This window comes from Sitophilus oryzae, unplaced genomic scaffold (assembly GCF_002938485.1).
Source record: "Sitophilus oryzae breed Bouriz unplaced genomic scaffold, Soryzae_2.0 scaffold_1869_pilon_pilon, whole genome shotgun sequence".
Taxonomy (NCBI): Eukaryota; Metazoa; Arthropoda; class Insecta; order Coleoptera; family Curculionidae; genus Sitophilus; species Sitophilus oryzae.
In genome coordinates, this window is record NW_022146578.1 from 261,118 (window position 1) to 272,878 (window position 11,761).

The 11,761-nt window shown below is 30.1% G+C and overlaps 1 pseudogene; it reads left to right on the forward strand.

Annotated features, from left to right (window-relative positions):
* Positions 1-32: 32 nt before the first annotated feature.
* Positions 33-11,675, forward strand: LOC115883313 (annotated as a pseudogene).
* Positions 11,676-11,761: the final 86 nt, after the last annotated feature.

The window sequence follows — 11,761 nt, forward strand, 5'->3', positions numbered from 1 at the left end:
AAGAATAGAAAGTAAGTTCTCCCACCCAAAGCGATAGTACCATTGGCAATCTGGTATCAATACAAGGAAGAGAACAGAATTATCAAATCAATGTTACCGAATGTTCCACACCTTCGATTATATTGGACAGTGGAATGCCAAACATTTTTATTAGTTTATTCAATCAATGGATAGTGCAGTACCGACATTTTAAATCGTTACCGTTTAACAATAAAACGTTTTTCTGAAAATTGTTTAGCAAAATGGTACTGTCAGATCAAAAAAAGTGTCCCAAATCATATGGAATTAATGATATAAATGGGTGAGCAAAAATTATAAAAATAATGATAAAATATATTTTATTTTATTTATTGCGTCTAGGAGCACACATTAAATAAATAATTAAATTAAGGTAATCTTTGATTTAATATATAAATAGGTGAATATCTAATATTTGCAATACCTACATATTGAAAATATAATGTTTACTATTGTTTATTTAAATAGGTATTTTTCTAAATAGGTACTTTATTATTTAAACCCTCAATAGAATTTGGCCGAATTCTGACTTAAATCCGAAATATTAAATTATTGGTTTATCATGATAACATGATACAATATGATAAAAAAAAACTGCGTCCAGTGCTGCAACTGTGAAATGACGATCGCGGACATTCCCTATATAATTTACATATAAAATGACAGCGATCCTCATTTCATAGCTGTCGCTGTCATTTTATATGTAAATTATATGGGGAATGTCATCGATCGTCATTTCCAAACCAACTGGACGCCGTTTTTTTTCGATCAAAACTAACCAAGTATGCTTAAAATGCTTTATGAGGAAACTAAACAATAACACAATTTTAATTTAATAAATAATAAAATTTTTGTTAAACATTATACATACTATAATATATTCAGCATCAACGACACCATTAGCCCGAAGCTGCATCAAGTAGGTACCATACGATGGAAAAAAACGGCGTCATAGACGACTGTAGAATGACAATAGATGATAATTTTGGCGAGGTCAAGCTCTAGACTTAATTTACTTGGCCCGTATTCTCCTTTATTATTTTAGGGCATTTATTGTCAGTTGACTTTAAGAAGGTTGTGATTTATTTTTATATTGACTAAAAATGATTTTTAAATTATGTATACCGGGTGCGTCTCAAAAGTGACTCACCACAATAACTTTTTTATTTTTTCAGATAAAAATAATAGGTTTGATGTGTTAGTATATGGCATAAATTAGGATTGATTGACGTATTCAATTGTTTTTGGTCACTTCCTGTTTCACCGGAAATGACTAGAACTTTTGATTTTTAAATGGCACCCTCGGTATTTTTTTACTTTATTCGATAGAAAATTGCATTCTGAATAGAATGACATATTATCATATGTCAACTTTTGGCATTTTCGCTTTAAAAATCGTATTTTAAATTTCAATCTAGAGTGCCATGGCTATGTTAAAAACATTAATTTTTAATCAAGGAGCCTTGGAAAAATATATTTGACCGTCTAATGTTTTTAGTGTCTTGTCCTGGCCGCTTAAAAGATGCCCAAATCATATTTTTAATCATATCTCAATTTTTTCAAATGGAACGAGGGTGGCTCATTAGTATATTTGGAAAAAGGATTTTTTTACGAATAATTTGAAACCACACACTTATTGGTATTTCGAGTCAAATTTTTGTTATGAACTGCATGTTATAATTTCAAATTAACCATATTCGAAAATGTCAAAAGTTGACATATGCATGTCATTCTATTCAGAGTATCATTTTCAATCGAATAAAGTAGAAATATACCGAGGGTGGCATTTAAAAATCAAAAGTTGTAGTCATTTCCGGTGAAACAGGAAATGACCGAAAACAATTGAGTACGTCAATCAATCCTAATTTATGTCATATACTAACATACCAATTCTCGTTTTTTTAACTGACAAAATAAAAAAGTTATAGGGGTGAGCCACTTTTGAGACCCACCCGGTATAAATCAAAATTCGAGAAAAAATATTTTTTTGAAAATTCATTTTTGTGTCTGGAAACGTTCTATCCTTTTTAAATATTTCTATAATTAGTGTTAATTTTTGACAAGTTTTATGTCAATTTTTGGTAAATGACGTCTAGAGATTGACCTTGCCAAAATTATTATCGATTCTGATTTCCCGACCGTGTTTGACGCCTTTTCTTTTCAACCATACGGTACCTCATCAACTATTTAAAAAATTCATTTTGTATTGTGCGCCTAATAAAAATTAATTATATTATTATTAATAATAAATATTATTTTAAATAAAAATTTTAAGAAATCCCTGGATCTTTTCTGGGTTTTCTTTTTGTAAATATAATCACTGCCTATGTGTGTTGCCATATTATCAAAATATAATAGAAGTTGTTAACTAGAAATAGAAAGCATCCAGAATATGTTTCAAGAAATTCCAAATTTTCCAGAAAAAATGTTCGCGAAAGAAACTTTATAGACGTGTTTCTGGGGTCGAAATATACTACACCTAAAAATATTTGGACTTATTTTAGACTCACCCTGTATATCTTCAGCTCTCCTAACTATAAAGAACTTGTTTATGAGTTAAGAGGCTTATAATAATTAAAAGAGAGCATGCTTTATATAATTATCTTGTTTACAGACAAGAAGATGCAGATACAGAGGAAGATCATTCATCTTGGAAGTTTTGGAAGAAGAGAAGATACGTAGTCGCAACATTAGCTTTTTTCGGATTTTTTAACGTCTACTCTCTTAGAGTTAATTTAAGTATAGCAATTGTGGCGATGACACAAGATAGATACGAAACATTAGAAAATGGTACGAAAATTTCTTTGGTGAGTTTCCACGGTGACTAACGACACCACAGCCTATTCCGTAAACAGCCAGTCTACTTCTACTCTTGTCGCGCCTGTTCTCGTACGCCTGTAGTAACTATAATAGTTATAAACGTAGCTTCAATATGGGACCCCAATCCATCCGACTTCATACATTACATAAGATAACGAGCATTTTTTTACTACCAACTAAAATTACATACTTATATACTATTCCATTTATTTTTTTTGAAAAAAAACACGCAACGGTTTGTTAAATTGTAAGACACCGTCTTCCTAGTGTCTACTGTTAAATGTTTATTATTATTTGTTATATTATATCATCTAGAGTAAGGAATACTCTTTTAAACGAGCCCCAGTTTAATATTTAAATAAAAACAGATCTAACCTTTTCCCACCAATTCATTTTAGCATATAAGAGGGCAAAATTGTTCCAACTAAAAAAATCCGAAAATTGCTCGGAAAATTAGAATGAAAATGAAAATTTATGGTAGGTACCTTTATGGTATCTTATCTGGGCACAATTTTGTAAAAATTCCATTTCTTATTTGCCATAGCAGTTGCGCCCTCTAGCGGCCATTCTACAAAGTTTAAAATAATTTCCAGCAATTTCTGATGGTCTCTTTAATTATAAATATTTTTTTTCCGCAGACTTTACGGCTAATACTATAATACCACAGCTAATACCCTTGATTATAGCTAATACTTTCCGAGATATAGCCGAGAGCAATTCTTAGTGGGACACCCGGTACTTGTTTGATTTTGCACTTTCTAAAATTATGTAAATATTTTCCTAAAATTGTATCTTTATTTTTTTGCCGAATAAAATAGACTAAAATGGAAGCTTATATTAGAAAAGTATATTTGTTATTTAAATTAGAAATCTACAGTATGTCCCCGGATTGTCTTTACAAGAGGAAGAACTTTTTTATTTTTGACATTTTGAGAAAAATGCATTCGTCATAAAAATATTTGCCTGTTCTAAAATGGTTAATCCCGTTTATACTTTTCCATATTTCCATGCCGTGTTAGAAAAAACTAAAAAAAAACATGAAAATATCGTAAAGTCCTAAAAATCAAAACGCGTTTTTATGGTAACATAATTTCGTTTTCCTCCTTTGATAGATTGTTTTTGATAGAATTTTAATTAACGTCTTTTTTCTTGCTGTCTTAAAATGTTAAAAAAAGAAAAAAATTATTTAGTTCAATGCTATGGAAAGGGTGATAATAGTTATTGGAAAATGCGATACTTTAACAACAGCAAAAAATATGACATTAATCAAAATTAATAATAACAATCTATCAAAGAATGAAATCGAAATTATATTACCTTAGAAACGCCTTCTGATTTTTACGACTGAAAAAAATCAACCAGATTTTTATGTTTTTTTCGTAATTTCCTCTCAAACGATGTAGAAATATGGTTAAGTATAAACGGAATTAACCATTTTAGAACAAACAACATTTTTTATAAAGAATGCGCTTTTCTCGAAATGTCAATAATAAAAAAGTGTTTCTTGTAAAAACAATCCGTTGACATACTGTAGGCATATATTTTATTTAAAAAAAAATCTTATTATCTCTCTTTAATTACCCAAAGAATATTACATTACAGGGTCCTGAATTCGACTGGAGCAACGAGATGCAGGGATACATCCTCAGCTCCTTTTTCTACGGTTATATTACTACACAACTGTTGGGCGGTTATTTCGCTACAAAATTTGGAGGCAAAATGATATTCGGTTCGGGAATAGCTGTCACATCAGCACTAACTGTGATAACTCCATGGCTTGCGTCTGCCAGTGTGTACCTTTTGTTAGCTGTAAGAATAATCGAAGGAATTTTTGAGGTATATATGCTAAAATGATACATCCTTTGAAGAAAATATACTTACACTATTTTTTCAATAGGGTGTAACTTATCCATGTATACATGCCGTATGGTCTAAATGGGCCCCACCTTTAGAAAGAAGTCGATTGGCTACAATAGCATTTTCCGGAAGTTATGTAGGAACGGTTGTTTCCATGCCAGCTTGTGCTTATTTAGCCAACCAGTTTGGGTGGCAAAGTATTTTTTACGTATTTGGTAAGCTATACTTAGGGAATACATAGTCTTAAATTTAATACACTCAGACACAGATTGAAATAAAACAAAATTAATCTGTGACTCAGATGTAAAAAAACGCAATGAAAATTTTTTTGAAAATGTTATATTTTTTTATTTTTGGCCCCATTTGCATGATATTTTTAAGAAAATATGTATAAATATACAGGGTTGTTCACCACATGACACGGAGTATTGTAGCTAAACGATTAGATTTTTACAAATTATAAGTTTTGGGTTCGTTGAAGGACTATTAGAGCTACAATTTAAAAATATTTTTACAATATACAGAGTGTCCCAAATAAGTAAAAAATATTATAGTTTTATTTTTTTAAATGGAACACCCTGTATATTATTCTATTTTTGGATTCTACGATGGAAATAAAGGTAAATTTGATTAAGGTTTATCATACTTAAACCTTACCGTTTTTGAAATATTTTCAATTTTATGAAATTGCAATAAAAAATTTAAGGCTTCATTTCTCCAAGGGTATCAAAGTTTTTAATACTAAATATTTACTGAAGATTATTTATTGATCAGATATTGTGTTGCAATAATAAAAATTTTACTGCCTTATACAGAGCGTCCAAATATTTATATTAAATAAATACTAGCTTTAAACGGTAATAAATTGTTTAATTTAAATGGAACACCCTCTATATTTTACGTGAATCAGATGCATTACTGTCCGCTCAACGAAAATAATATACAGGGTTATCTATTTAAAAAAATACAACTATAATATTTTTTACTTATTTGGGACACTCTGTATCTTGCAAAAATATTTTTAAATTGTAGCTCTAATAGTCCGTCAACGAACCCAAAACTTAAAATCGTTTAGCTACGAATACTCCGTGTCGTATGTGGTGAACAACCCTGTATATATACTTAAATTTATTAACTCCGTTTTTTATAAACTTTAGTATTTGGCTTATTATACAGGGTTAATGAATGGGTTGTTTTTTACCTTGAATTTAAAACACCCTGTGAAATAACTTCCTGAGTAAATTTTTCTAAAACATTACTTTTCGGCTAGAACCATGACTTCTGAGTATTTTGTTTTTTGGATCATGCATGCCTTGGTTAATTTTTAAGAGCGAAATAAATTTCCCACCAACAATTTTCAATACATCATTTTATCATCAAAATATGATCATATTTGAATCAGTAGTGTAGTACTCCTATAAACATGTTTCTTATGTATATCTTGCGGACATTTTAAATCAAGTATGCTTTATCTGTTCTACAGGGTGAGTCTTAAATAAGCGCAAATATTTTCACACACACACAGGACTAGTAGAACTCAATAAAGAAACATATTTTCTCTCTTTACTGTTTTTCAAATAAATCCAAAATAAACGAGTTATTTTACTTTGAAAATAAAAAAAAGATTTTTTGCAAAAATTGGGAACCACTGGATTTTTTCTGGATTTTCTTTCTAGTATATTTAATCTACTACCTATGTTGCCATATTATCAACAAATTATGTTTTTTAACTAAATACTAAAAAATCCAAATTTTCAAAATTTTCGAAAAAAAACTAATACCTAATGGTGTTTCTGACGTCGAAATGTACTACCCCTGAAAATATTTTTGCACTTATTTAAGACTCACCCTGTATAGTTAATCTAAAAGTGTAAATTTATTTAATTTAGATGAATTTTAGGTATGTTGGGTTTGATATGGTGTGGTCTTTGGGTGGCCATAGTTGCAAATTCCCCAGAAGAAGACAAGAAAATCAGTTTGGCGGAACTGCAATATATCGAGACGTCCTTAAAAGAGACTAATAGGGGCAACAAAGAATTGTCAATTCCTTGGAAGGCTATTTTAAGTTCGGGAGCTGTTTGGGCCATCGTCATTTCACATTTTAGCGAAAACTGGGGATTTTACACTTTATTAACTCAATTGCCCAAATATTTAAAAGGTAAATTTCAGTTTGGTGTATGGCGATGAATTAACGTTAGGTATGTTTTGCTGTTGTAACACCAAAGGGTTCCAACATTTAACGGTTCCAACTTTTTTTATCTTTGGTTCCAATCCTAACTGCAACTCTTAAATCAATTTTCTTTTGATTCAAACTGACAGTCGATAACTGTCTTTGTCGCGACTTCCGTCGTTGGGCGGACGGTAAACATATACCGTATGATAAAAAAAAACGGCCGATATAGAAGCCTTTATACGGCGATCAGTGATTCTTTCTGTCTGGTCGACCCCTGTCATTCATTAAAAATTACTATAAAAATTTTACAGAAACTATATTTAGCGTAGTAATTAATAATTTAAAATTCTATATACAAATCAATTTTCAAAAAAAGTATAAGTGTAAGAATGTGTTCAAAAATCAAAATCTTCAAAAATAAAGGTTTGCCTAAGAATACTTGTATGTCAATTTAATGGTGCGTACGTAAAAATTTCTTATTATTTTCTTTTTCATTGGAATATTTTTTTACTCCTTGTTTTAGTTTGTTTAGTAAACTCTATAAAGATCATATCAAATAAAGTTATATTATTAACTTATAATATTTTCTTTTAATCAAAATATTTTAGAAAAAAAAGTAAATTAATTATAAATATATAAACAGTTATAATTTACATCAACAAAACTCACCTTCTTAATAGCACTTAAGGGACATAAAAGGCCACTACTACCGCTTTTCCGTTCAAAATATTCTGATAAAGTTGTGATGAGTTTTTTACGGCTATTAAGCTATCTTGTACACTTCGCACTAAAAGAGGTTCTAAAAAGAACAATGTTCGACTGCAAGGTCTGCTAATAACCATTTTTAAGCTTAAAGTATTACAATACTATTTATTTAAACCAAAAATTCGTAATACAAAACTAAAGTTTCAAAACGAATGACAATGTCAGAAAATAAATATGGCACCTTGACATTTTTACAGCAGAGTTACCACTTGAATTCCCATCGGAAAATTTAAATTCCAGTTAGTCAGCTCGGCGCCGAATATGTCCATGGTTGGCAACAATGAATTTAAAAATCGCGCCCTCGATTATGTAACTAAAAGTTTTAACTACAACTTTTTCTTCATCGCAATTATCGGTTACATCCTTCATCGCTTGCAACAGTTTGAAGACTTTTAAGAGTTTCCCTGTAGCACAATGATGAACGAATCGTTCTTTTTTTATTAGTTAGTCAATGTCGTCTACATTTATTTCATTTTCCAAATTTTTATAAATTGATTGTGTCATTTCTTTGGGTAACATATTATATTTTGTACTAGTTTCTGTTGTTAGTTTTTTTGAAAATCATAATTAGTTAGAAATTTTTATAATCCTTATCAGAATAATACACGATGCAAAATTGTCAGCGTGCACCAAAAATACATTTGTCCAAATAAATCATTGGTATAAAGTGTATGGCCATATGATGCTATCCGCTACTATTGATTTCTGATGTTTCTAATTTTAGTTTTCCAGGGTCTGTTGACGTTGATGTAATTTTCAAATGCATATGCAATGAGTTTCTCTAGGATTTTTAATAATATCTATGAATTTATGGCAATTTTTAATAAATGACATCTAGAGATAAAGCGGACATATATCATCAATGGCTATCTTGACGTCGTTTTTAAATTTAAAACGCTCGTTTTTATTAAGTTTTTCTTCGTTATCTTCCAGATATTCATGATTACGATCTGAAAAAATCAGGTTTCCTATCTGGCTTGCCTTATCTTGTTATGGCTATAATGATGCAGTTTTCCGGCCACTGGGCAGATTGGTTCAGAGTCAAAGGTATCCTCACTACCACCCAAGTGAGGAAAATCTTTAACTGTAGCGGTTTTATAGCTCAAACTGTGTTTATGATGGGCGCTGCTTTCTGGTCGGACAAGATTGGAACAGTATTTTGTCTTACGTTGGCTGTAGGATTGGGTGCTTTTGCATGGGCCGGATTTAGGTAAATTGGTGTAAATATTATTATTTTTATTAATAATTTCTGTATTTTTTGTACAAAAATATTGTAACCATTGAATTAAGAACTATTAAGAAAGCGATCAAATACTACTTTTATATATTTCATAAGTGGATAGAATTTATTTTAGTGGGGGCCCGGAATTTATTTTAGGGTGGCCCAAATAAAAAAGTAATGTAGAACATGCTTTTAGAGCGCTATTTTTAACCAAAGCCTAATATTTAAACCAATTTAGAGATTTTAGGGGCTGGCGCCATTGGCGCCCTCTGTATCCGCCACTGTATTCATACATTTAAAAGTGGAGATATATCGTCAGTAAATCATACCTACATACTATATACAATATAAACCAGACCACTTTTTTGCATTAAGCGAATTGAAAAGAAACTGCTTAAATCAATATCATACTAAAATATTTATTATAATACCAATAATTTCTTGTCTAATTTCCCAGGAAGAAAAATATATAATACAGATATAAAAATACCGAATGGCAAACATTTATTCGTATTGATATATCTCAAACTATATATTGTTATGAAAATTTCAATGACAAAATTTTTATCAAAAATTATTTCAGGAATGTTTTATGTTACAATGGTATAAATCACAAATATGTATGTAGTTTTTCAATTATCCATTGTTCCTGACTAAATACCTCGTGATTTTTTTACGTGACAATATGAATTTAAGAATGTAAAGGTACTGCTTATCTCTAACGTCTACTAATATGATCTGTGAATTATAAAACTTCGATTAGAAAGATTTTTCTTACCATGTTTAAGACATCCTTGCATTATAGGAAGTACTGCGCTGTATAATATGGAAACGGAAACCAAATAGCAGTCTTATAATGTATAAAAGTTATATTCAAATTTTGATAGAATCGTGTAAAAATAGTAGATGTAAAACCACTCTACATTTTAAATTCTAACTAATGTCCTCCTAACTATACAGGGTGTCCCAGAAATAAGTGCAAGTATTTTAACTGGTAGTATAGTTCAACCCCAGAACACGCCTATAAAAAAAACACAGAAAACAGAAACACGCATAATGAGGTTTTTTTCGGTGAAAAATGAAATATTAGGAATTTTTTGAAATTTTTTTAGTTTTTAAAAAATAATTTCTTTGATAATATATAGCAACATATGTAGGTTAGGATTAAATTTACAAGAAGGAAAATCTAGAAAAGATATGTGGTTCTGAAAAATTTTAGCAAAAAACATTTTTGGAAATTTTCTGGAGCAAAATAACGCCATGAACTTATTTGAAAAATGATAAAGAGAAAATATGTTTTTTATCGAGATTTACCACCCTTAAAATATTTGCACTTTTTTCTGGGGCACAACTGTATGTCTGACTTGAAACTAATAAAAATGTTAACATTGCAAATATACAGGGTGAGTCTCGAATAAGTGCAAATATTTTAGGTGTGCCAGAAACACGTCTATGAGGTTTTTTGCGAAAACTTTTGGATTTTTTTAGTTTTTACTTTTAAAAAATATAACTTGATAATATGGCAACAACATAGGTAGTAGATTGTATTTACAAGAAAGAAAACCCAGAAAAGGTCCAGGGGTTCTCAAATTTAAGTAAAAATATTTTTTTCTTTTTTTCAAATTTTTCGAAGTAAAATAACTAGGTTATTTTAGGGTTATTTTAACAACGGTACAGAGAAAATATGATTTTTTTCGAGATCTACCAACCTGGAAAATATTAAGTTTAATACTCACCCTGTATATTTTATCATTTTTTTCGATAAAAATATTAAAAAGTAAGGGCACGTGTGCTAAATTTTTGAAATCAGAAAAATGTGCCATCTATCATAAATGTGCACTTTAATATATACCTGCCAAGGTGTCCTTATTCATGAATAGAAGTACTACGTATTTTTAGACTGAATATAAGTTTGGTTGAACATAATTTACCTTATACAAAAGTGCTTCATAAATATTGGGACACCCTGTATATAGGTTTTTATTATGGGTAATACAATCTTTACCAATATATGAGACATTTGACAGCGTATGACATTATTGGTAATAGCCGTATAAAAATTCGTAATATTGAAACTAGAAAATTAATAGTAGATTTGCATCCTTGTGATAGACAAAATAAAAGGTTTTGTAGTAGTAGTAGATTACCGATGAGTTTTGACGTGTATTTTCGTCTTTATCTGCTGAAAATAGCCCTGTTAAAGACGAAAATACACGTCGAAACGTCACAATTTTTTAAATAAAAGATTGTTTATTTTCTAGTCATAAACCTGCGAACGCCATTTCAGAAAAAAAGAATGTTCTAGGTCGAAAAAATAAAAAGCTACACTACTTTTTTGACACCCTGTATAATAAAATATTAACTCTGTACTAACTTATCTATATAGAATTCTACCTAAAAAGATGGAATTTTATTTATTAATCCATTTTTTTTCAGTGTAAAACCATCTAGACATTGCTCCACAGTACGCAAGTGTTCTCATGGGTATCGGCAACACCATTGCCACTCTTCCAGGCATTGTCAGTCCCATACTATCCGGCTACGTTGTTTCTAAACCACCAGTAAGTACATATTACTATATCTCAACGTAAACCCTTTTTTAACTTAATTGTTATTTTATAGCAAGTGCACGAGTGGCAAATAGTGTTTTATATATCAGCAGCCGTCTATTTATTTGGTGCAATAATATACGGTTCTTTAGCATCTGGTGAGTTACAACCATGGGCTATTGAAAAAAATGAAGACTCTGGTGTTGAAAAACAAGACAAAAATAAAAGGAGAGTTGGAAACAAAACTTTACGAACAGATGATGAATTGTAGGAAATAATAAATGGCGCTGAAAAAAATACACATCAAAAACACATTACAGGTATCCTATAATATTTTCATCGTTATACCGCCTAATT